General features: G+C 43.2%; 1 long non-coding RNA gene across 3 annotated transcripts in view; it reads right to left on the bottom strand.

The window, feature by feature from the left end:
- Positions 1-2,123: 2,123 nt before the first annotated feature.
- Positions 2,124-26,993, bottom strand: part of LOC106047414 (uncharacterized) — a 72,672-nt gene continuing 47,802 nt past the window's right edge. Inside the window, exons 3-6 of one of the 3 annotated variants that reach the window (XR_010829548.1) lie at positions 8,891-9,063; positions 3,627-3,900; positions 3,133-3,192; positions 2,124-3,055 (exon numbers count right to left, since the gene is read on the bottom strand). This is a non-coding gene — a long non-coding RNA (uncharacterized lncRNA). Of the gene's footprint in view, positions 3,901-8,890; positions 9,064-26,993 lie in introns of all 3 variants that reach the window. The other 2 variants (XR_010829547.1, XR_010829546.1) reach the window with 2 other exon arrangements.

The raw sequence follows: 26,993 nt of genomic DNA, 5'->3' as shown, positions 1-26,993 counted from the left end.
GTTAATGCTTGTTTCATGTCAGTGCTTGCCGTTTGGGTAATGGAGATGCAAGGCAAGGTAGCCCCAGGATGTTGCGGTATGAGGTGTCTGGAGCTGCCCCTTTGGGACTGCAGAGGACCATATTATGCGTGTATCGACCGACGGTGCTTAAAGCCAGCCTCTGTGGGCTCTGCGTGGCAGCTGGGCAGTGTGGCTACAGGTGCCTGCAGTGACTCTGAAAACAGCTTTTCTCGATACGGAGCTTGTTCCATTTTTTACAAGCAGCCGAGTGCCTTTTGGTTATTGCTCAGCATCTGGTACATGACATAGCTGGTGCTACCGACAGTCTGGAGGAGAAAGAGGTGGTAAGGAGCTGCGCTGTGCACGGAGCTGAGCTTACCTTCTTCTTCTGCCAAGTTTTGGCAGACAGGCAAATTTTTAAAGGTGATAGTTGCCTCTAAGTGCAACGTGTAACTCATATTGCTGCAGTCTATCCATCTTGTGTGCTATGCCTATAGGGACAAGGGATCACTGTTTCATGTGTGTGGTGGTTTTACATTGCCGAGCAGCTGAACTCAGCCACAACCGCTCTCACTCCCCCACCTTAGAAGACGAGGGGAGAAGAAAATATGCTGGAAAGAAATAATAATAATAATAAAAAGTAACTCACAGGTTGAGATAAAGATAATTTAATTAAAGGGAAAAGGAAGAGGGAAAAAAAAAAGCAAAGACCACTCGGAAGCACAGAGAGAGAGAAGAAAAATTACTCTCTACTTCCCACAAACAAGCGATGTTTGGCCATGTCCTGGGAAGCAGGGTCTCAATGTGCATAGCAGGTATTTGGGAGGACAGATGTCTTCATAACGAGAGCCCTGCCTCTGCTTCCCCTTTCCCACCTTTTATTGCTGAGTGTGACACCACATGGTATGGGATATCCCTTTGACTGGTTTAGGTCAGCTGCCCTGGTGGTGTCCCCTCCCCATCACTTGCCCATCCCCAGCCTGCCGGCTCTGGGGGGCTTGGAGGGAGTCCTGGTGCGGTGCCAGTATTGTGCAGCAATAGACACAACACTGGTGTGATACCAGTGCTGCTCTAGCTACATGTGCAGAGCACAGCACTGTGTGGGCTGCTGCAGGGAAAGGTAACACCATCCCATCCAGACCCAGTATAATGTGACTGAGAATTAGTGAGGAAATCTGTTTTTCTATTAAAGAAAGAGTGGCTTGAGTTAAAATATTCCATGGTATTATACAGTTTTGTAGAAGCTTGAAGCTATCAATTCCTCACCTGCTTAAATGATGCTTAATGATATATTCCTGCATAATTGAAAATGCACAAACAGAGAGAGAGACAGAGAGAGAGAGTTAATTGGAAGCAGTTTTCCAGTATGTGCAAGTCACTTGAGCTTGGCCAGCAGAGCTCCCTGTTTCGAGCCATTTAGGCACTTCGGAAAATTTGTTCTGGTTATTAAGCATGGGCAGCTGCAAGGCTGGTCAATACGCCGTGCTGAAGCCGGCTTCCCAGGTGGCCTCCAGCCCCCACCTCCTTCCACCGGCACATACAAGCATGACGAGGTACGAAGGGCTGATGCCATTCCCCAAAAGCTGGTGTTGTAAGAAAGAGCACGAGACCAAAGGAGCACAAGCAGCAGCCCCCTTCTCCTCCTCCATGCAGCTGTCTGAGGCTCAGACACCCTGTGCCAGACTCACCTGCCAACTCTCAGTGGGTTTCCTCTCCCCCTGACCTCCCCCAGTTTTCCGTGAGAGAGGCACAGGTGATCAATGCTCTCTGACGGTCACGTCACGACAAGGAGGGAGGGAATCGATACACATTTTGGTTCCGGCTGCTCCAGTCCCCGGCTGCTCCCCACAGGCCCCGCCACTAATGACCACAAATGAGGGATGGGGCAGCGATTTGCTGAGCTCAGCACCTGCCAGCAAGGCCCTGTGCCACAGAAATTTCTAAATAATGTTTGTTCTTCACCTCTTAAAGACACAGAGTGCAGCCGAGGCTCCTGTCCTGTTATCATGACTTTTTCTGGGCATACAGTGAATCCAGCAAACAGACACTAAAGTAAATGTGATGAGAAAAACTCAAAATCAAAGCCCACAAAAAAAAAAAAAAAGACAAATGAACATGAAAAGCACATTTCCAATTGTTATTTTTTATTGTACATGCATACATTAGTTCAGTAATATATAGAAATTACAAAGTGACTTAGTCCTTCCACAATTCTACCTTTTCCTTTTGCAAAATAAAATTGTCAGTGGAGGAAGCATGGTATGAAAGAACGGAGAATTGTGATATAAAGATGGTCAGTATTATTGACATTTTTCCTTTTGTATTGTAATTTGACAGAATTAGCTAAACACCTTTCCTAAAAGAATGAACCCAGATTGGATTCAGTTGAGTTACTGAGTGAAAGAAAGAATTATTTTCTTAATTTCCCCCAGGAAAGAAAGGTCTCTTCATTGCTCGCACATGGCATCAGACTCAAATGGTGTGAAGAATTCTCAAGTTACTCAGCAGTGAAACTATTGTGGAGTAAGTGGGAGGTGATCATTAAAAACCCTCACCTGAGCAGTGAAGGAGAAAATTTTTTCATGATACATGTAGGTGATGTGGTGGTGGGAACACCCCTCCCACAGGTGTGGGTCTTCTTGGCAGATATTCCCCAGGAGAAGTCTGCTCATTGTTTGCCAACATAGCTGTCAACTTACACCTTTATTTTCACAGAAACATGAAAAATTTGTCGATTCATTGATTTTCAAGCCAGAATTAAACATTATAATCATGTTGTACATCAGACTTGCCACAGACTTTTAAGTTCTTTCCTCAACCTTATATTTTCTACCTGAATCGAAGTGTTTTCTGAAAAGAAAAATAATCAAGCCTTGATTTAGAGTCATCAGGTGTTAGAAGACTGTCAGACAGAATCTGACTCTTGGTCTGAATCATCTCGTGGTTTTCATCCTGTGGTGCTTTGGTCCCTCCTCGGCATCTGCAGACTACCTCTAATGCAAGCATGAAACGTGACTGAAGAAATGAAGTTCTTGGTCTCTACATCACAACTGACCTATGTAAAATGTCCTTGACAGTCACTGAAGGAAGTTGAAAGATCTAAAAAAACATATATTTTTTTAAGTTACTTACCTAGTATCTAAATGTGCCAGCTCTAGACCCCTCAAAGAAACATGCAAGCAGTTCCATAATCTGTAATTATAAAATAATATGTCAAAAAGAGATATTATTAATATACCAACCTTTTTCAAAGCTTGTTTTTGCCCTGAAGTGCAAGTTTATTTCATTTATTCTTTTTAAAACAACTTTTATTCCATCCTGTAACTCCAGATGGATTGTTAGGTAACAACGTTGGCTGGCTGGCTGGTTTTCTATACCACAGCACAGTATTTGACATCCCTTTCAGTAAACTACTCATTCCAGCTCATAGACCTGCATAATCTGAAAACACTACCTTAGCAGTTTGGACCATGGATATTTGAATGTGATGGCTGTCATGTAAAAAAAAAGCAAAACAAAAACAAACAAACAAACAAAGAACAACAGAATACCAAAACCAGCAAAGTTATTATTTGTCAAAAGAAAATAAAAATTGCCCAATACTCATACTGACATCCCAGCCTTACCTGGACAGGCAAGGATGGGACGTGTTGTGCTTAAAGGTGTACCCTCAGGAATCAGAAGAAGAAGTTGATCCATGAGACAGTTTTACATCTGCCTCGGTGAGACTGGTGTCAGCTGTCTGTTGAGGTCTCAGCATCTTCCCTACATTGTCTGAAATCTGATCTGTTTTGGTTTTGAGCCTTGCACTTTTCACTGGTGGGCACTTGAGACATCCTTCTCCTCATGCCTTTAGTCCTGATGGTATTAATGGGCATGTAGATGAGGGATGCAGTAAAACTTGGGGAAAAAAGATAAATAGATTAAAAAAAAAAAAAAAGAAGAAAGAAAGAAGGAAAGGAAAAAGAAAAGAAGTGAAATAAATTTTGAAATAGGAAGTATTTTTTTCTGTGACGAGGATTCACAACTGTTCCAAAATCAAGAGGCACATTTTAGTGATTAGTTGCAGTCAATCTTAACAATGCTTTAGGGTTCGTAATGCATCAAACACAATATCCTCTTCTCCATGGAGGACTAAAATGTGGAGTTTCTGAGTGGAAGAACAAAATTGTTACAAATGAGATATTTGCAATAGTTTCTCCACAGCAGCTATCCACACTACATAATATTTCCACCTAAAACAGAAATCTGCCTTTAATAAATGGAAGAAAACTACAATGTGAGAAAGAAATCATATTTACAAACTAGTTGTAAGTCAGAAGTTCATTACGGGAACATGCAAAGAAGCCTGTGGAAGGTAATTTTACTACAAACTAGTTTTCACAGGAATGAAGTAAAGTTTTCAAAAGCATGATTGCTCTAAGTAAGTCAAATTATCTACTCTACCTGATCCTAAGTCTTCCATTGAGATTACAAAGCACTTAAATTTCTACCCACTTTGTTCAGAAATCCCTGAGGATGTTTCAATCCATTTACAAGTGCTGCCGTGAAATGGAAAGAAAAGAAGCCAGAAGTTTTCAAAACTGCCTCCAGCATAGCTAGAGTTAAATGCTTTTTATAGTATTGCCGCTATATCATAAAGCTCTTTGTTCAGAAATTTACCACTGAGTCATGCAAAAAATCCACTCTGGACCGAAACTTGGTCTACAAGAGTTCAGCCAAGAAACAATATTTCCTGGCACTTTGTCCCTTTCCTTTTTCTAGCACTGAAATTGAAAAAGAAGCTAAGAGCTCTACGGTTTCCAAGTGCGAATGTGCTCCTATTACTCAGAAAATGACTTTAATTTTAAAATGAAATGGTGTGGGCTTACAACCTTGAATGTTGATCATGTTTTAAGTGCCAGGCGTGCAGCACAGTGCTGGCTTTTACAGCAGGCATGGGCTGTGCTGAGGTTCTCAGAGGCATGCAAACTCCCCTGGGCCATCTCCATTTCTGTAGCCGTCCAAAATCCAGCTCTTACTCAGGCAGAATTCCCACTGGCACCCACATCAGTATGTTGCAGCAAGGGTCATTAGAGAAGGGCATTGTTCACCAGCGCTGGGGCCGCTTTTTCCATCCTTGACCCCTAGCAAACGAGACCCACTATTTGCAGGTGGAGCCACTTGCTTTGTAGTGGCACAAAAACACTCAGACAGCTTATTCCACTCTCATCCCAGCAGCAGCACGTAGCAGCATGGCTGTGGTTTTGCCAAGATAACCCACACCAGACTCCACCAGCTGCAGGATGTTCCTACAGGAGCTCTCCTCAGGGTTGTTGAAAGGGTTATAGCTCAGGGTGGGTGAAAGCTGGCATAGCTTCAGCCTAAACCATGACGTGCCATGAGCTACCCACAAGCCATCCTGAGCAGAACTGGAGGAGCAAGGCAACAGAGAAGTTGCCAGAAAACACACCATGGTGATAAAGTAGGCAAAGGTCTGCATTCTTGTGTCTGTCTGTGTCATCTCCTAGTTGCATCTTGCTGCCTGCCTTTTATTAGGCATTGGGACGGGTTGGCCAGGGGGGTGGTGGTGTCACTGTCCCTGGGGGTGTTCAAGGAAAGGCTGGACGTGATGCTTAGGGACATGGTTTAGTGGGTGACATTGGTGGTAGGGCGATGGTCGGACCAGATGATCTTGGAGGTCTTTTCCAACCTGAATTATTCTGTGATTCTATGAATATTCAACAGAAGCAAAATTTGCTATACAAATGATGAACAATGGACCAGCAGAAAATATGACATAAGTAAGAGTCTCCCTGTGACCTCCCTTTGGAGAAGTTGGGACTCATCTGGGATAGCAATTTGCTGACTGGCTGATGCAAACGAAAGCATGGCCTGAATACAGACCTGGAGCTTCAGGAAAAGGCTGTGCTAGTAATGGAGAGCAGCCAGTGTGCTGTAAATCAGGGTGTTAAAAGTAGGGATTCACAGAGCTAAAGGGACAAATACCCACAGATATGGCATCCACTGACTCTTGCAGAAGTAGGGTTGCATTCAGAGAGAGTTTTCCAGCACTGTCCCCTGCGTTTACTCCAGCACACTATATTTGGTGTGGTTGCTCCTGTAGCAGAGCTACTCTCTAACAACTGTCATCACTTAGAAGAAGCAAGCCTCTTGGGAGTTTAAGGCAGTTTTTATTTAGACCCACACTGTGTTATGATACCAAGTTTAGCCTCAGCCATACTGCATACTCGAATTCCAGTGTCTGCGGCTGCTCACACATTACGAGCCTGGGTTTCTTTGGTTTTACTACATTTCACAGCATCGCTGCCCCTTCAGATTTCCACTCCTGTTAACCCAGAGCTTTGACCGTAGCTCAGGAGTGCAGAGTGAGAGAGGGTGCTCACAAAGATGGCATACAGTGTGCACAGAGAGAGACAAGAAATATCGTGTAGTAGTCAGTATACAGAAAGGGAGCCTGGTCTTAGAGCAGTGATGTTTGGGACGGAAGGCAGGAGATCAATTTTACTTCTTTGATGTCCAGTATCTTCTTGGTAAAGGTTTAAAAGTTATTTCTGGTTGCCACAATGATGTTCATTACCACTAATCCTCTTTCTGAAGCAAAGACTTTCTCTGAGAATGATCTCCTAAATTTCTTTCAGCTTGGGATGATGCTATGGCTTAAATTACAACACACATGTGCCAACATATACTGTCCAAAGATTTCTGTATGGTACGGTGTAATTCTGATTTTCAATCACAGCAACATTTAAATAATAGATTTGCTTTTTTTTTAAAAAAAAAAAAGAAAAGGAAAGGAAAAGGAAGGAAGAAGGAAGGAAGGAAGGAAGGAAGGAAGGAAGGAAGGAAGGAAGGAAGGAAGGAAGGAAGGAAGGAAGGAAGGAAGGAAGGAAGGAAGGAAGGAAGGAAGGAAGGAAGGAAGGAAGGAAGGAAGGAAGGAAGGAAGGAAGGAAGGAAGGAAGGAAGGAGAAGGAAGAAAAGAAAAAGAAAGAAAGAAAGAAAGAAAGAAAGAAAGAAAGAAAGAAAGAAAGAAAGAAAGAAAGAAAGAAAGAAAGAAAGAAAGAAAGAAAGAAAGAAAGAAAGAGAAAAAAAGACAGAAAAGAAGGAAAGAAGGAAAGAAAGGAAAAGAAAGGAAAAGAAGGGAGGAAGGAAGGAAGGGAGGAAGGAAGGAAGGGAGGAAGGAGGAAGGAAGGAAGGAAGGAAGGAAGGAAGGAAGGAAGGAAGGAAGGAAGGAAGGAAGGAAGGAAGGAAGGAAAAGAAAAAAAAGAAAAAAAGAAAAACTCATCCAACTTGTACATAAAACATCCTGAGTTGTCCTGTTTGTTCATCTTGTCTTTAGCTGGAGTTTAGGAGACAGACCTTTGAATCTGCCTCCTCAGAAATGCTGACAACTCATAACATTGTAGGTTCTATGTTATTATTCCAAAATATCAACTTGCATGCTCCAGAATTGTTTAAAAAATACTGATTTGATAGTACTCCCCCGCATTTTGCAACTGCCATCTTTTAATGTGAATTTTAATATGCTGAGTGGGACAATGGTTGTGTTTCAGAGCTGCAAGGAACAATCTTTTTCCTCTTAAATTCCAGGAACAATTTTTTTTTTTTTCTGCTGCTTTAGCTGTTTCACATAGCAAATAATCTTTGCAACAGGTGAATTTGATTCATCATGCAGATTTGTGTTCTTTGTAAGTAGAAAATAAGAGCAGACAGTTTTCCCTGTGTGTCAGTGCTGTTATTCCAGTCAATGTTGATACAAATATTTATTTCGGATAAAAGCACAAATCGACCTGCATAAGAAATCCTTCTGCTGCTGATAAGCATTAGTTTTGGGGTGCCGTTCTAGTGTAGTGCAGTCACTGTGCAAAGAAGCCCTCGCTCAAGTCCAGTGTTACATATCCTACGTGGGAAATCTCCCATGGCACAGACCTTCATAAGGGCAGGTGTCACCCTCTTCTGCCTCTGCTGTGGCAAAGAAGGAAGGTGATAGCATGTCCGGAGCAGAGCAGACACATCTTGTTATCACTCCTTTTGGCAACAGTAGGTTCAGGTCTGTGAATCTCTTCCAGCAGGTTAGAACAAGCCAGGAACTGGTCTAAATCAGACCAGCAGGACAAACCTGCTGTAACATGGCTGGAGGGCTGCAAAACTGACCTTAAGCATCTCCTTCACAAGAACAAATGAGTGTGTGTGAATGCACCCAGGCAGACACACACACCACTCACACAAGGACACATCCCTCAGGCCTTGTAGAAGATGAGCCAGCACTTGGTTTTTGGCTGGTGGGGCTTGGTTGGAGACACAGGGGTCAAAGAACTTACGACTGAAATGACAACCAGGAATGATATTACAGCTGGAAGAGCTGTTTGGAGAAGCCTGAGTGCTCCCAGAATAGTAGTTTCTCTAGCATAGCTATGAGCAACACACCAAGCTCCACAAAGCTCCTTTTTTAAGTTTGGATCTAAGGCAAGGGTGACACTACAACGAGTGGAGAGCTGGCAACAACAAGCTCACATTCATTTAAAGAACAAGCCAGCTAAACTTATAGGTGTGCAGCAGAAAGTCTTAGCAATCTCATCCCTTTCCCCAAAACAACCCAAGGAACTTGATAACAATGCGATTCTTTGCCCTGTAGGGACAAAGAAACAGCACAACACTTAATATTTTTCTGTTATTTTCTAAATTTTCTAATAAAATAATAATAAATACAACTCTATTCTAAAATTTATGAAATAACTGGATTTTTTTTTTCTTGTTACTAGGCTGAAGTGTTGCAGTTGTTCCTGCGTAATCATAAACAATCTATGGGGTAGAACATGGAGGCCCCATCATTGTGGCAGCACCCCTATGCACTAATGTCTCTATTGCACTTTTAAGAAAAGTCCCTTACCCTTAGCATCCCCTGGCACAGCTTATTGTTTCATATATTCACAGAGATTTAATGTCCCCGGGATCATTTTCTGTGGGGATTATTTAGGTGGTTAAGTTCTCTGAAGGCTTCACAGATCTTCCCAAGTTCCATTGCAGTCTCTGGTGAACACAGTTCAGCATGTCCCAGCTCTTCTGTGGAAATAAAGGAAAGATCTTTTGGTTACACTCAGCCATTTAGTTTTCTTACGCACCAGATACTTCCCTGCTGTCTATACAGCTCAGCTCTCCAGCCTACAGCTCTGGGTTTTCCTGCTGTCTTGGTCGTGTGCAGAAAGTACAATCCAATTACTTCTTCCATGTGGAGAAGATGCAGAGAGTCAGCAGTGATAGATAGATCCCTGCAGGGCAGAAAGACCTGGCTTCTGCAAAATAATGAACCCTGTAGCCAAAAAAAAAAAAAAAAAAAAAGCTTGAAAAAACACAGCTTCGCAACTGAAGAGCCCAGAGAGCTGAAGCTGAAAGTTCACGTAGTTTTGAGTCATTGCTTCAGGCTTTCTTCAGATTCAAAGGGATCTCAGTTTACACATTGGCTGTACATTTAATCTTGCTTTAAGTCAAAAGTTTTTACTGTTTGGGAGGTTTCTTGAGTGAAAGCTGATACTTTGTGTGGGGAGAGAGGTCTTTCTTCAATTCCACAGAACTGAAATAATCGATACCCTGGTGCTCAGATGCACTGCAGGCCAAAACTTCTTTCCTAGTCCTGGACTGCTGTTCTAGATATTCTTCAGAGATGTGTGAGCATGGACATTTCTGAAGCAAGCAGTGGCATTATCAGTCACAGCCGCCCCCAAGTGAATGATCTGATTTCCAGAGTGACGAAATTCACGCTGCTGGTGCTCTTTCACTTCTCAACATCAGACAGTGTGCTCACAGCCTCCTCTGGATGAAGGCATTTGGCATTAGCCACTGTGATGATAATTATCTCCTCTTCAGTTTTCATGCTATAAGCATGGATGCAAAAACCTGAACACCATTATGCTTTGCAATAAGATGCAGTGAATATCCACTTATCACAACTACACCATAATCACATCGCTTATAAACACAGATAATTGACTCTCTTTGATGTCATTCCATTCATTATTATGTACTTCTTTGCCTATTGTGGAAATCATCATAATATGGGGATCTTTTTAATGGAAAAACTGCCATCAGTATATGTATGACATTGTAGATCTTGCAAAACAGTCCTCCATGAGCACATCTTTGAAAGATTTTCCCACCTCCCAAAAAACAGTTTTGCCAGTTACTGGTCTGTGGAATGCAAACAATTGGCAAAAGCCATTTTAAACCATGGAGGGGAGCTTTGTGGGCTGCAGAACATGTGAGTGCAGTTTTGAAAAGCTTCTGCCCTCTTTTGATAGGCTGATGCCTAACAATGAGTGAGTTTATTAGCCTTTCCACCCAAAAGGCATAAGCATCTGTTTCCATCTGAAATGGAAAAACTGAGTTGTTTCCAAAACCGCTTACCTTTCTGTCAAAAGTCACTGGCAGTAGGTCAGCAGCACCAAACCCTGGTGTGGGGTTTGTGGACAGAACACCATGCCACACGTATCCTTGCCCAGACGAGCAAGATTGCATAAACCTAATTTATTTAGGAATTCAGGTTCAAAAAATATTCAATTTTTGTCCTCTTTATAGTATACATTTCTTTCAGATCTGCTTCAATCACTCTTTACCAGCCTTCCTTGCTCTTGTGAGGCTGGAGCAGTCGTAAATACAGCAGCTCCCTTTGAGTGCTAATGCTGGATGCTGTCCATGACTGCTGAGCTGCAATATGCAAGCCAGTGATACCACAAAGTGAGAGTTTATATTCCTTCCCTATTGCATATTTTTGGTGTGTAAATCCACAGACCAGAAAAAAATCAGAGGGGAGTGAGTGGTCATAGGGAAAATAATCCTCATATAAAGTTGTGGCAGACACCTCTTTCAGCCTAGGGCTCATCGTGTTGGATAGTTTCACACCAGGGTGAATGAAACCTTCAGCTGCTGGTATTTTTTTCTTGTGTTTGAGTTAAGGGGAGGGAGGGTCACTGACACTGCTTATGCATTATTCATTTAGCAATGGCTCCAGGGAGCAGCTTAATGTCATGAGATTTTCACTTACATGAATTGCAATAGACTCTTTTCTTCTTCAAGCCTGCCTGCGCTGGGGAAATTTTGTAAGTTGTTTCACCACTGGCATAGCTTAAACTGTTTGGGGGCTGCAACAAAGACCTGGTTATAGGCAGCCTGAGGTGAGCAATCTATTTTTACTGATGTGGTTTCGGTCTCTGGATCTAAATACACATACCAAAAACTGAATTATTAAGACCAGATAATCCAGAAATATTTCGGCTTTGTTGAGATACCAGTCTCCCTTGGACTGAAAATACTTGTATTCTACAAATAGCTCATTCCCTCTTGAAAGTACAAGCTTTCACTGGGGGACTTGAGTTTTTCTTGTTTTGTTTTCCTAGCCTTCTTTAAACTGGGCATTTTAAGTCAATATATCACTAACAAGCCCAGATGAGATTTTTCCATGGAGCTTTTACTGACAGAATCAAAATTACTTGAAGTATTGCATTTTGAGGCAGTGATATGTGTGCAGTCAAAAAGAGGCAGGTTCCGATCTGGCTGGGTGAAATACTTCCATTTAAATCCCATCACTTGCAAGGATCTGCGCAACAAACTCAAGTACTAATAAAACTGAGGGGCTGGAAAGGACAGTTTGGACTTTCTGGGTCTAATAGGCAGGATGTCAATAAAATAGCAGCTGAAAATGTGGAATAGAAAATCTTGGTTGATCTCCAAGACAGAGAGATGGTAGATCATTTGCTGAAAAAAGGAGGAGGAGGAAGAGGTGCTACACAGGAGGGAATATCCACGTCTGCACTCAAGACTTCCCAGCCCTGAGGTGAGCAGTATCAGAGGTGAGAAGTATCTGAGTATCACCAGATGTTGTGGATTAAAGTTGATACAATGGACACAAGAAACATTTTATGAAGGCTAAGGAGATTTGCCAAATTTCACCTGGAGTTGGATGGATGTGCTTCACTCCTTTAGACAGTATCTTAAAAAAGTAGAAGGAAGGTGGGATGTTAAAGCACCAGCCCAAGTTGTTACCTTATCCATCCTTGCTGACTTCAGCCCTGTGAGTGCTGTTCTCACTCCTTGCACCAGTCAAGAGCAAGAAACCCTACTCCAACGCTCTCATCAGTAACACAACTGTCTTCTAGAATGAAATAAAAGCAAAGGCCACAAGCATTTGCAGTTCCCCTGTTGCAATTCATGTTCACGTTCACCAGGCTTCACAAGGTTCACCACATTTTTGGAGGAGGTGTTACCGAAAATGATTTTAACCAGGCCGATGCCTCTACACCATGGCAGAAACATCAGATCCCAGCTGACCCTATGCTAATTTTTTGGCTCAGTGGGGTGCAGAGGACTCTGCAGAGCATCCAGGCCTAACTCTGCCAGCCCCAGGACAAGGAAGCCATGCCAAGAGCTGTTGCAGGTCCTCGGCACCTTGAGGGGGCTAACCAAGTGGTGGAGACCCAGCTAACTGTCCCTTTCTGATGGTCCACCCACAAGAAGTGCTTCTGTTTGGGACTGGGGGGTGTTTGGGATGGGATTTGGGGAGAGACTGTCCCAGAACTAGGGTACTAGGTAGCAGAGAGTGGCCACGGTCAGTTGGAGGTGCTGCCCTAGCTCGGCCTATGTCCCAGGAGCGCCAGGGGCTCCTGCTTCTCCTGTGGCTCCTGCCCCCTCAGCCAGGCTCCTCACGCAGGGGCTGTGCTCAGTGATGTACCAAGGGGTTCCCACCCCAGGGACAAGGAAAAGGAAGGCAGAGGAAACACGGTGTCTCTCTATGAACATCTACACATTGTTCTCCCCCTGGGAACTGATCCAGGGATCCCTGTGAGTTCTCCACACGTTGGGAGGCATCGCTTTGTCCATACCTCCATGTCCTGTATCTGTTCAGGAAGAAATATGGTTCCTAAGCTGGAGTTTCTTGCCTTCTTAAGGCACTGGACCCTAACACGCAGTGCTGTGCAGCCACGCTGGCTCCACAGCTACACCAGCCTTCCACCTCCAGCTTCAAAGAGAGGTGCCCAAAGCTGGGCCTTGCAAAGGTCTGTGGTGGGCCTTGAGCTCTGTGCTGAGTGTGAAGGGTGCCTGAGAGGACACAGGACCTTTCCATCGTGTCAGAATTTGTTTTTGTGCAAACAGTTACGTACCTGCAGAGACCAGAGGGTGTTATGTATCTCCTTTTCTTGCCCCCAGGAAGATAAAAATCTCACATAAAAACTGGGTTGAGATGTTTTTGGCTGTATAATCAGTAAAAAGTGTGCTGAATGATGAGACAAGTCCCTTATATGTTCTGGGAAATGATTGTAATGAGGTCCTTGGTGCTAAACTCTCCAGACTGTCTTCCATCTAACAAACTCTCATCTTTGCATCTACAAAACACTTAACTAAACTCTGAGCTTTATACATTTGCTTCAGTTTATTCTCTCTCCAGGTGACACAGCATGGTGGAGAACTACCTTACTAGTTTTTCCAGTACAATTCCGGTAGCTCTCCAGGTTGCCAAATCTACCATGGTGTGGCCAAATGGATACTTTTCAGAACTGGAAGCTGAAACACACCTCCTTTGTCCCCCTCAGTTGAACTGGGGGCTGGGGGCTGGAAGGAATACAGTGACCACAGAGGTAAGTGCAGACACTCGTCCCCCTTGTACAACCTTTGCTTGGGTTTAGGTCTGAGCAAGTTCATCTCTCCCATGCACTCAGTCAGCCCATAGGCAGCACGGTATGGATCGTGAGCTGTGTCAAAAAACTTCACTCAGGTTTCCTCAAGCCCAGGCAGGTGTGTAGGGTTTTTTTTTGTGTGTGTGTGTTTGTTTTTTTTTTTTTTTTTTTTTTTTTTTTTAATCAGAAGCCCACAGCTTGCTGATTTACCAGCACAGTGATGATTCCAAGCGTTCAGTGTTGCCTCCTCTTCTAAAGTGACACTGCCTGGTTATGGGGTACACACATGGCAAGCTAAGGAGGAAACCTTCAAGGAGAGGGTGTGCTGGAGCCGGATGATTCTTTTCCAACCCTGCAGTGAACAAAGAAGCATATGTCTTGTGTGTCATCCACCTCTAATATGGACTCTGGTCTCCCATATACATGCTAGGCAGTACATTCTTGCAGCACGCAGAAGTACGCAAGCGAGAAACCCTTTTGAGGCTGTACTGGAAGGTGTCTTGTCAATGTCTTCCCATCCTGGCCACAGAGAAGTGCCAGGTGTAATCAAAGGTTAACCAGCATCTGGGCTGAGCTGTGGTGCATCACAGCTACCCCACCCTCCTCTGGCTTGGTGTGTCCTAGATGGTGCTACAACTCAGTGTCACTCACACAGGTACAGCAGGATAACAACGTTGGCCAAAAATAAAAAATAAAAATGAGCAGGTCCTCCCCAAATAGAAGACAGGTCTCAATGTGACATAAACAGGAATGTGGAGCACCTAGTTGTACATACAACATCAGCTATGGACCACCAAAGATCAAAGAGCAAGATTCCTTCCCTACAAATGCAAAGTTAATACTTTGCCTCCCGTTTATTAGCTATGCTTTGCATTGTTTTTCATTTGGCTGTGAAAACACTGCCATAAACATGAACACAATCTCCATTTAAATATCTGTATTTAGTTTCATTCTTCCCCTTCCAATGAGAGTTTCAGTGGCAGATACATTTCTGATGGACATTGACTATGCGTGTGAGATCTGTTATAAATATAATTTAGTTCATAGCTGGATATTGTATTGCTTTAATGGTTTACATGCTAACTGGAGAAAGCTAATGTACAGATTTGGCTTTATTTAGCAAATTTAAACTTGAGTTTTACTGAGCGGTTAGTAGACAAAATGTTGCATTGTGAGTACTTTTTCCCCCTTTCCCTAAAATATTTTACTTTGATTAAAGCTCTTCTGAGGTAAAATTGCACATCTCACGCAAAAAGCAATTTACCTCTGCTCTTATTGAAGTTAACCATACTTATTTGTCCTAGCATAATGTATTTTTCTAGCTGCATTCTAACTGCAGTGCTTTATCATATGAGCCAAGTTAGATTTAATCAAATTTAGTTTGTGTTGTGAATTTTAAGACATTCATTCAATTAGTTGGAATAAAAGCAGAGCATTTGGAAGAAAGATTAAAGTTGAAAAATGCTGGAGTTGAGCTTGGCATTCGGTGCTCCTTCTGCACCTTTCTCACCCTGAAACATTTCTCAGGCTTGAAAAGGCTCCCTCATTTTGTATTTCTTTCTCTCTTTATGTTTCTCCAACTGCTAGTGAAGCTCACGGGATGGGGATGGTGTCATTTTAGCAGGTTGCAGCATCCAGCTAGATGGAAGACCTTGTGCAATTTTTTCTGGTCACTGATGGAAAATAATGGGATCAAATTCAAGTTTGGGCTTTTAAAAAAATGTTAGAGTTCTTTTTGAAACCACAGTGCTTCCCGGTTATACTTACTCCAGACTTCTCAGCACCCTTCGACTACTTTCCCTGGCTGTTTCCTATTACTCTCCTCCTTGCCACCTGGTGGCAAGGTTGTCACCACCACCTATCTCATTAACAGGAACAAAGGGCTCACTTGTGTGTGCATTTTGCACCAGTGTGTGCAGCACAGGAGGCCAGTGCAAAAGCTGAGGGCCACCAGGAAGGTCTGAGGGACACAGAGAAGGTTGGTCAGCCCCTAACACGTAACCCGGCCTCGCAAGGTTCTGCTCCCACCTGGAGAGAGCAGACGAGGGAAGGGATCAAAGCAGAGCATGTGCTTTTCTTTTGGTCTGTTCGCATGACCAGCCTGTCAGGAGACATCACCGAGGGGCTCAGCGAGATCCAAAGCTCTTTTAAATATTTCCATGAATAATAAAGATACGTTTACCCATATTAACATGGTTAGTTTTAAAACGTATAAAATCCCATAGTAGCATGGTTAGTTATAAAACGTATAAAATCCCAGTTTTAAGAACAACCCCCACCCTGCTGCTTCTGTAGCTTTCTTAAGATTGGGAAGAAACATCTCCTGCTGCTATTTGCTGCTTCTTCAGCTGCCATCAGGATCAGAAACACCCCTCCAAAGTGACTTTACACAGAAGATGCTGCCCAGAGAAGAGAGCAGGCTGGTCGGGCTGCTGTCACATCCGCTCAGGACCACGGTAAGACCCCGCAGCTTTGCACCAAAAGGCCTTTAGGCACACAACTCTCTCTCCTCCCTACACATTCAGCTTCTCTCTTTCTCTTAGCTTTCAAATAAGCATTATTTAAATAATGAGGTCTTGGTGACTTGTTTCCCCCAAGATAATATTTCCAGAGTTGTCTCTAAAGGACATCTGTTTCTTTCCCACAAGCAAGCTACTTTCTTCTGTCACCCTTTCTACTTCTTCCCCCTAAAATGGCTTATATGCACATACAGCAGGTCTTTTTAGGGTGTTGGGCTGTTTTTACTGTCTTGTCCTCTGTGCTGAATGTAATATCCATTAATTATTATTACCATATTACCTTTGTTAAGAAAAATTGTGATGCTATTGTTACTATGTCTTATGGCTGTAGTTTTCGTCATCAGAGAATTCTTGATTAAATTTGCTTAAGTTCAGCAGCCTGAGTGATTTGAAAAGGCCACTGTGAAATAATAGAGAGAAATAAAAATGTCTTCATGCAGCCATGCTCCACTCCCTCAACTGAAAAAATGTGGTGTTTTTACATTTTGAGACAGTTTCTCAGACAGCCAGACAAGGTGACATTAAACAAATCACACTAATTACAACACAATTTATGTAGAGAGATTTTACTGGCCTGCTAATACTTGGCAGGAGCTGCCAATTACAAATGTTTTAAAAAGGAACATTTCCAGAATTAACTTTTTTGGTTCTTAGGGAAATGGAAAGCTTGAGCCTGTTGAGCTCCCATATTTGTGCCAAGGGAAGCAGAAGCCAGTGAAGTATGGAAGGAGGAGTTAAGAGACCAGAGTTCAGGTCATGGATTTTGGACAGACTTGCACACACTGCACCCCATGCCAAAAAAAAATCAGCAAGAACTTGTGTGTTTTCTGGAGGCTTTGCATCTCTAAAACCTCTAAAACCACACATCCTCCTGTGAGTGATGTTCCCAAAGGTGCATGTAGGACCTTGCTGTTCTGTTTTGGGGACATTTTGCATGTTTGACAGTATATCATACAACAGAGGTAAAGATCACATCCCTTGTACCTTTGCTGCTTCATTAATAGAACAAGGATTGAAAACTTAACTATAAAATTTTCCAAAAGCATCCTGCAATTTATTTCCCAGGGGTCTGTAAAGTACTTTATGCTGAAACCTCAGAGACACATAGAGTTTTGCCCCCTATTCCCTTAGCTTAAGGCTAACACAGTTTAAGACATTATTTCCCCAGTCCTCTCCTTCTGTTGGAGGTTACCTCCAGCTTTGCAGAATCAACAAAAATGAATGGGCATCCACTCCTCACTCACATCAGTGCTTAGTGCAGCTTAGATGCTGTGGTTTAGGTTTAGCAGTCCATAAGGGGTAAAGCTTCTAGGGGGAAACAAGCCTCATGGCCTCACCAGCCCTAGAAACTCATGGGAACTGAAGACGACCAGCACCTCGCCTCAGCATTAAACCTGAGTATTAGCAAGGGGCTCTCCTTCAGTGAAGGCACACAGAGCTCATTTTTGCTTTACAGCTGCACCCGATGGCATGCGTGATGGTTGCTTGCTTGTGCACAGGCACATTTTCACGCCTGACACGTGGTTAGCCCAGTGCCACCAGCCGATGCTGCCTGCGGTTACGTGGAATTTCAGTAGGAATGGCAACACACAGCAGGGGAGAGAAACAGGCCATAAGAGTTATTTCAGGCAGATGCTGGTGATAGCTGCTGGTAACAACAGTAAATCGTCAAAAGCAAATATATATATCTTCAGAAAAATAGAAATAAAAAACATCTGCACCTGAACAGTGTTTGGTAATTGCTCAGTGGTTCCATAGGCAGGAGAAGAGCTTCGTGGACAGACAGTTTTGCATAAAGCTGTTGTTGTTTACACCTGAAACTGGCGTACGAATAAAGCCATCGCTCTTTCCTGCCAATCCTCCTTTGCTCCGAGCCAAGAAAGCCCGTGGAGCTGCATGACGGTGTTCCTTGCAATTGTTCCTTGCAGGTGTAGCTTTTATATTCATTTGTCAGCAGTTGTCCAGGTCAACTCACACACTGAGCCACGCTTAATCCAACAAAGAAACGTGTTAAGAAAAGCAAGGAGGGGATTATTCAGAAAAGGGAACTTTGGCTTAGTCCCTAACCAGCCTTAGGCAGAAAAGAGAGAGCATGGAGTTACTTTTCTGCTTTGAATTGCCCTCTAGAGGAGTTTAGCTTTTCCACCAAGTTCAGCCATGGTGGCCACGAGTAAGCTGTCACGTTGGGAGACCCACCTGGCTGTGACTGTCATCTCCATCTGCATTACTTCATCTTCCTCATTAAGCACAACTCAAGGATAATTTTTTGTTTTTTGTTTGTTTGTTTTTTGTTTTTGTTTTTTGGCATCTGTTTCCCTGAGCAAAGCCCACTCTTGGCTCCTTAATCAGCAAGATGGATGAGACTTCATCTCCCAAGCAATTTTGGAAGTCATGACCCCCTGGTACTTCTCACTGTGGCTGCTTTCTCCCTGCAGTGGCAACCCCCATGGCCCCCAGTGCCAAACCTGCCCCACCTGGTCTGTGTTTAACTTGAGATGGCAAGGACTGGGTGCTCACATTGTCTTCTGCAATCCTGAAAGCCACCAGGAGCATGGGGTGAGAAAGTGAGGCTCTGATGGAGGGGACACAAGGAGGGGACTGAGGGACTAAAGCCCTGCAGCTGCTGGTGGTGGCTGGGTGCTGGCAGGGGCTGGAAGGAGCACAGGGAGGTTGTGAGGAGAGAGGAAAGCCTGAGAGAGGCCAGGGAGAGGAGAGACAGGGCTGCAATAATTCAAGGAGGAAGGAGATGGAGAAGCAGGAAAAAAAAAAAAAAAGTGATGGTGGTAGGAAGCCCTGAGCATCATTATACTGTGTTGCATAATTGTAATGCGCTGTTGTCATCGCTACGCCTCAAAAATCACACATTAAATCTCAGAAAAGCTCAAACTTAGCTTAAATATCTAGAGACTGCTTAAAAAACAATAACTTTGACCCTTTTTCTTTTCACTTCTCATTGTGGAAGGAAGACTCTGATCACGTCTTCAGGCTTTTTTTTTTTTTTTTCTAGAAATTAACATCTGAGAAAACTGTTCTCAACAAACTGTGTGACTCAGAGAACTGGGGCTTTGGGGAAAACACCAGACATCACAAACCTTACCACAAAATGGCAAGCACTAGCCAGTGGGGGCTTAGGCTTTCTCTGGAGCTGCCCCTTTAGGTTCCTGGTAGTCTGCTGTTTGCAGAGGTAGCTTTGATTTTGCAGCAGAGAACCAAGGCAGGAAACACAGAAGACATATTACCTCCCAGACACTTGCTTTTTTGAGATTGCATTTGATGTTGTCATTTAATTTTCGCTAGAAATGGGACTAGATGTTTTCTCTTTGTGCAACATGCATGGATGTGTCTTATGCAGGCATTCACAGCCATCTGTATATTTGACAGAGGTGGTGAGAAACTCTTTCAGGCCCAGCTAAAGTGGCTTCCAGAGACAGTCTCTGAGCTCAGTGCAGGTCTTGCTTCTTCTGCAGATTCACCTGTCCTTCACAGCCTGGACACACACACAGCACCTCAGCCCTCTCCTCGCATTAGCTGGGTGGGTTGATATGGCCCAAAACCTCACCACAGAGCCACGAGCCATCTGTGAAGCACCACGAGGTGCAGCATTGTCCCACAGGTGAACCTCGTTTGTGTAGCACTCAGAAACTCCTGACAAACAGCCAAAGTCTCCAAATTCTGCCTGGACAAAGTTTCCAGATGGAAAAAATAGTATAGCTCTAGAGAAATGTGGGCTGTATCCAAAGCCAGAAACGTTTAGCTTCCCAGTCAAACACCAAGGGCTAGCTGGCTCAAGTCCTCAGATTTGCAAAGGCAAACCCCAGGCCTCAGTGCCCCTCCAGGCAGTGTGAAAGCTAATCTGGGCATTTGCAGAAAACCCTGATAAAATAAAGCTCATCTTAATGTTTTATCGAAAAGGATTTTGATGTGTTTGAAAGTTTATCTCATCTCTTGAAATCACCTGTGGCTTCCTTTTAAAGTCTGCAGTCATCACACCTACAATAGATCTCTCTAAGGAACTGCAGCTTCTTGAAATTAAATTAGAATAGGAAGTGGCTATATCAAATAAATAAACACACAGAATAAAACAGGCAGGGTGGCTTGGAAATACAACAGCAGTCACCGTAGAAAAACACCTTTCCTCCAGTGTGGAATACATTAAACAACACTTTTTAATGCGTGTTTTTTTTTCATCCCCAGAGAGAAAAAGCAATTTATCTAGGTATCTCACTTGCCTAAGCTGAACCCCAGTGTTTGTAGAGTCGTCTGTGTCACAGTGAATATTTCTTCTACAGATAGGGGTGGTGGGAAGGGAGAGAGTGAGAGGAGATTAGTTCTTTCCAAGGACTCTTTCTCCTAATGGAAGTGACCCCTAAAAAGTAAAGAATGGCTTAATTTTATTTCCTTGCTTAAATATTTTCATTCTCCTGAAATATATCATGTGCTCTTGATGAATACGAGCTAGAAGAAATAATCTTTAAAGTCCTAAAGATATGTGCAAATCAGTTAGTCCTATGCCAGAGCTGACTATATAGCTTTCCTTTAAAGATAAACTTTACATTTCCACTTTTAATAATTTTCTTCTTTCTCCCTTTTTTTTTTTCTTTCATTTTTGACTGTTATATTTTCCAAGACTAGATGGATCTACCTGATCTATTGGGTGACCATCCAAACCCACAGATACCTTTACAAATCTCCAAGCCACTCTCCAATAAGTCTTCATAATTCCTTGGAATTCTATTTATTTTTAGGAGATGAAGTAGTATTTTTTGTTAACTACGTTCAACTAACATTTAGACTATTGCTCAATGTAGAGGTTTAATTAGTTAACACCCCACTGCATGTAAAGCAGCTCCTCATCACACCAGGTGCCACTGTCTATAACTGTGCCGACTCCTTTCACCTTTTCACCCCAGGAAGAAAAAGGACAATCCGCAGAGGCACTGCTATATGATATTGAAAATTTTCCCATCAGATGAAGTTAACAGAGATTCGGAGGGAGCCCTGCAAGTTGAAATCCTCTACTCAGGAGCACTCTTGGCCTTGTGCTCGAGGCAGGGCTCCTTGGAGGCACCCCCCATGGCTCCTGGTCCCTCTGCCCTGGTGCCACCAGGTGACACCCTTGGTCTTCTGTCTTCTCCAACCCAGGCTGGTGTCCAGCACCTCCTGAGAACTTTCTGCTGACCAGTTTTCCTCTGTATGTCGATGAGGGATTTCTCTCTGCTTCTGCAGAGCTTACTGCCTGTGCCAGCTTTAGTTTCCTACTGTGTGGCAACTTCTACTTGACCGTGGACACATGGATGGTAAGAGAAGCAAGTCAGCAAGTCCTTTCTCTTTTCATCCGCTTCCCAGTGAAGGAAACATTAGCATGTCAGATTGCCAGACAACACACCACGGACTTCTCCCACATATTGTTCCTTTTCTTCTTTTTTTTTTTTTTTCACGCCCAGAGGTAAAGAGGTGAGTGACAGATTTCCAGTTGGGGGAAAACTGATGCTGAGCAGTGCTATTGCAGCTTCTCTGCCTTTTACTCTTGAGCAGGAAGGGGTCCTGGAGCAAGGCACTAAAGCCAACAGCTTATCCACAAAGCCACCAGCTAATTAGTCATAAAAAAAAAAAAAATTAAAAAAAAAATTGCAAACTGTCATGAGAAGAAAGTTGGGGTTTAAAAGGATTTATCTTTATAGTTCTAAATGGCTACAGTTCAATCACAAAGCAAAAGAATACAGGATAATTTACAAAGGGTCAATTTGATAAAAGGAGGGAAAAAGATACCTGAGTTTCATTTAACTCACCGGGGAGGAAGTCGTGTTCGGTGTGCTGGCTACACTTGCATGTAGCTGGATAATTGCTAGGTTAGGAACTGAAATAGCAGTATGTGGGCATGATCCGATGGAGCAAGCAGATACATGGGGAAAAAAAAAAAAAAAAAGCTCAGCCTTGGGCAATGTGTCACTGCATAGAGAGTAGATCAACGATTCATTTCTGAAATTTACACTTTGTAGGGCATAAGTAAGAAGGGAGGATCAGCTTGCTCCAGCAGTAATGAACATACCCTCTGATGGATGCCGCGTGTGGCTCCATCTAACTAATACAGCCCCCAAAAGGATATTGGAGCCCTACAGAAGTTGTGCAGTCTCACATTGCATTTTTTCAGAAAGTAGCTCAACTAGTCTGAGGGTTAGCTGAAGTTAAGCTCACCTCCTTATCTCCTAGACTTTCACATCACAGCAGGTAGTGCAGAGCCAGCCCCTAGGCCCCACAATGTGCCTCTCAGCCAGGTAAATATTTACTAATCACACTTTGCAGAGGGTTGGGACAAAGGCAGACCAGTTATGCTCAAAGTTTTGAAAGACTGGCTGTGAAGGAGTTGTGTAGAGACACAAAGGGAAATCTGGGACATTGGAAGGAAACTCACAGCAACTGGGGCACCTTGAGAGCCAGGCGAAGAAGAGAGTCGTAGAAGATGCACAGCTGCCAGAACAACTGGCTGGCATCTGCAAAGCCCCAGACAGTGTGCAGTGTGCTCATCCAGGAGCAGGACACTTTGTGTGCATGTTGGAAAGTGGGGAAACTTGTTTTCACGTGATGGAGAAGGAGGTTTTTCCTGCTGTCCTGCAGTCACACGTACAGCAGCAGAAGAAGCCTGAAGGAACAGGTCAAGATCACCAAGGGAGACAAAAACCAGTCTGAAAGATTTCTTATAGAGTCCCCTCCTTGAATCAATGTCCCAGTTGCAGTTTTCCTGCCTGTCTTTGCGCTCGCAAGTTATAATTCGCTACCACCAAGTTTTCTTTTCTTATAAAAGAGCAAAATGAATGTAGTGTTTATTGTTCACAAAGCACAATGCCATAATCAGGTTAAGAAAACAATTGACTGAATGCTGACGTGTATTATTGAATGAAACTCGGTTCTGAAAGGCTTCATTTGCTCATTGGGGACGCTTGTCTTGTTTACAATGTCACTTCTGCTACAAGTGTTTTTAAGGACAGATGCTTCTGAGAATTAGACGAGCCTGATGGTCTTGTGAAATCGCCATGCAAATTTACCAGTCAGGTTCAAAGTCTGCTGCCTCACCTATCAGTACTAATAAAAAGAACATGTATTTGCTTTGTTTGAAGAAGGGCAGGGAGAAAAAAAAAAAAGAGAGAGAGAGAGAGAGAGAGAAAGTAGAAGAGACATATGAAAAGAGGAAGGAGGAAGAGGGAACACACGTAGAATTAGAGCAGCAGTTGGTAGAGGTGAGAAGAGCTGTACATACATTAGTAGCACATTGTCCTAAATTAGCTCTCCACCAGTTCTGTACCCACCTTGAAAACAAGCTCCTTCATTCTACTTCATTATTCTGTAGTCTGAAGTTTCAAAGAGAAATACATTTCCCAATAACAATATCTTCATCTTGTCCTATTCTTGGAATTGTCAAAAATATGCCACCCTTGCCTCAACCAGTCATATTCATCCATTTTGGTCTAGTCTCGGAGATTTCTTATCATTTTTTATACCTATTTTTATCAATCAAAGTGCTGTTTTAAAGGCTGATTTTTCTGATAAGTTGCTGTTTTGAAGGTAACATCCTCAGAAGTTGATCAGGGATCTTCTCTAGGTTTCCATTCACCTACTAGAACAGCATCCAAGTTTTAAGGACATATTTTGCCTAGCTTTATATCCCTCTCATTTTAAACAAGAAAACCTTTTTTTTTTTTTTTTGATGATGAAATCTGTGGTAGCTCCAATCTCCTCAAACTTCTCTAGAGGAACAGCTATGCACACTCCAACCCAGGAGATCAGCAGTGATACCCCCATGGAACCAAGAGTGTCTCTTGCTATCTAACCAGGAGAGGTCTTGGGCACACATGGATTTACCACTTTATGGAGGCTCCCAAGTCTTAGTCATTTTTGAAGGGCCTTGCAATTTCAATATCTTTTGGTTTCCTAAGCTCAAATTAAAGCGTGTGCGCAATGGGATGCCCAGCACAGCTAGCACAGCTCTGCACAGCATGCTGACTGTTATTCTGAACTTTGAGAATTTGGCATGTGAAGTCACACAACAGAGGACAATGATGTCCCCTCTAAATATGGAAGGACACCTTTTATTGGCACAGCAGCAACAGATTAAGCAAATCTGATTAAGCAACAGATTAAGCTAACAATGTAAATAGTGGAGGCATGATAAATGTACTTTTTTTTTTCTTTTCCCCTACTCAATCCCTTTACTATGTTTTGTGGTATAAAAACAATAAGCTGCTGTTCTCCCCTAAGTTCCTCATATTTAGTAGACTCAAAGTCCCCTTGAGGTTCAAGAGGTTGAATCTGCAGTACAAAACCATGTGAGTTTGTGCAGAACTCTCCTGGTTCACCAAGAGACTCAGGAGGAGCACGCAGGCTGATGTGCCACTAAGCTGGAGTTGAGAAGTAGATGCTGAGACAGTCCTGTAAAGCAAAGCACAAGAGAGGGGTAGGGCTGGAGACATTATGTTGAAAGAAGCGTAAGTAGAAATTTTTGCCAAGCAGCGTCTGGGAACTTAGCTGTGGGACTGGCTAGCCCACAAACTGTTTGAGACAGTTCATAACTTAGAAAATGTACTCCAAGGTAAGAGATACACATGCTTGTAAGACCCAAAGATTAGCCAAAAAGCCAGTGTGAGTGATTTATTCACAGGCCAGGACAGGGAGCAACACTGAGGTTTGAGAAACAGAATACGGATGGGAAAAAAAGCAAGCAACCAAGAGAAAAAATAGACCTTGAGCCCTGTGTTGGTGGAGATACTGGATGCTGTAAGCAGTCAGTGGGATTGACACTGGAGCTGCTCAACACCTTTAGAAAAGGCAGCAGATAACGAGAAGCAGCATTAAGAACAAATCAAGGAAAAGGAAATCTACTGCTGTCTCTACTTAGAGATTGTGGATTGAAAATGTAGAGAGAGGTGGTGAAAACTTTAAAAAAGGCCAAGCAAACAATTTCACTAGCACTGGCAGAGTGTTTTTAAATCACATCCTTTTATAATCTACTATATGCATTACCATAACATGGCATTGCATTATTCAGGCACGTAAACAATTGTTGAGTTCCCAACTTCTGCTACCGGAAAAAGACGATGACCTGGGGGAAAGAATTTCTGTAGTAAATACCTCAGCATGAATAATAAGATGAGGTTATTTAAGTGACAGCTTCTTGAAAAATTAGCCTAACTTCCTAATAACTGTACTACACAGCTTAAAGAAATCTAATTTTATCTCTGCCTCCCACACAGTAAATCTCCCTATCGCATTCTTTCCTTGCTTCACTGCTATTTCTTTGCTTAATAATCAGCTACTTAAAAGATTGGGGATAATGTTAATAATGGGCAAATTAGATACACAGGAAAGAAGTGTTTTCTGTGCTTTCAGAGGTACCCAGCATGACAGTCATTAAACTAAAACCTGGGCTTGAAGAGGGAGCAGAGACCTGGGCAGGCTGCAGTGGAACAGGGCAAGGACTCCGGCTAAGTTAGCATCAAGCAGACAGTGTTAGTCAGTTTAGCAATGACAAAAAATAAAATAAAAAAAAAAAAAAACAACAGGAACTCCTCTCGCCTTCAGCATTTTTCCCCCATAAACTAATTAAGCTATAATATTATGAGCACTTCCTTTCAGCCTAGGCTTCCCTTTTAGCATGACTGTGGGCAGGCTGGGCAAAGCTGGGTTTTTGCTTAGATGCAAAAAAAAAAAAAAAAAGGCACTACATTTTGCCTCAGTCTCCTTTATTATTTTGTTTCTAGCTCTGCACAAAGCCACTCACATGCCCAGTGGCTCAATCTCACTTCCAATTAAGTCAATGATAAAACTCACATTGACTTAAATGGGAGCAGGTTTGCATCCCAAAGGCTAACAGTCAAGGCTTTTAACAGTGAGACTAATAATAGGGAAACTAGAAAGAGTTAGAAAATGTCTTCTTCTCTTTTCTTAGGCACAGTAATTCAAAGTGAATAGAGTAGGCATGTTCAGTTTGAAATTATTTTCGGGGAGAAAAAATACATAGTGAGTCTATTTATAACGCAGTGATTCAGCTCTTCTTATAATTTGTGTGGATGGATCTGTGCATAGAAGGAGGCAGCACATAGCAGGAGTTGCTGACTACCCCTTTAAATAGTTTGCAAGCCCTTTCTTAGCCCTTACTATAGTCAGCCCTTACTATGTAAGCTAGCCTGTGCAGCAGTGTACACATGTCTGGGTGCTAAAGTGTTTTGGTTGATTAACTTGCCTGTATTGGAGCTGAAGAAAGAGCAGAAGAGCCGGCAGGCACCTGGCAGTTCTTCAGCATTGGCTTCCTGCTATGGGCAGAGTCCGTGCAAGGCCAAGGAAGGAAGAAATTTTTATTTTTTATCTTTTTTTGACAAAATCAAGCAGAAAGGAGAGATTAGGACTGTGGTGTGCTGCGGTGAGCCGATGCACAGCAGAAAATGGCCCGATGGCTGCAGGCACGCAGCTGGCGGGCTGCACGGGAACCCTGCCTCTTCCTGCCTGGCGGACACCCAGGCAGCACAACGGGACTCGTTCTGGGGAGGCTGACACTATGGAAAGTTGGGAGCCTCCTGCCAGCTGGATGTGACGCTTCTTCAGGATGCCCGTACGAGTCATAGCTGTAACGTTGCACCACGTGTGGGAATAGGGAAGCCTGACCTGTCACGGTGTTGGGAGCGTTTTCCATCTGTGCTGCTTGTTCGTCATCTGATGGGTGCACACCACCCTCATTTGTGCCTTTCGTCTCGGTGCCTTTTCCTTCTCCTTGCTTCTTCCCTGCTAGTGGGGTGGAAGGAAATGCCTTTGCCTTTTCCAG

Source organism: Anser cygnoides, chromosome 2, assembly GCF_040182565.1.
Source record: "Anser cygnoides isolate HZ-2024a breed goose chromosome 2, Taihu_goose_T2T_genome, whole genome shotgun sequence".
Classification (NCBI taxonomy): domain Eukaryota; kingdom Metazoa; phylum Chordata; class Aves; order Anseriformes; family Anatidae; genus Anser; species Anser cygnoides.
Note: the sequence above shows the minus strand (reverse complement) of the source record. Positions and strands in the feature narration are given on the sequence as shown.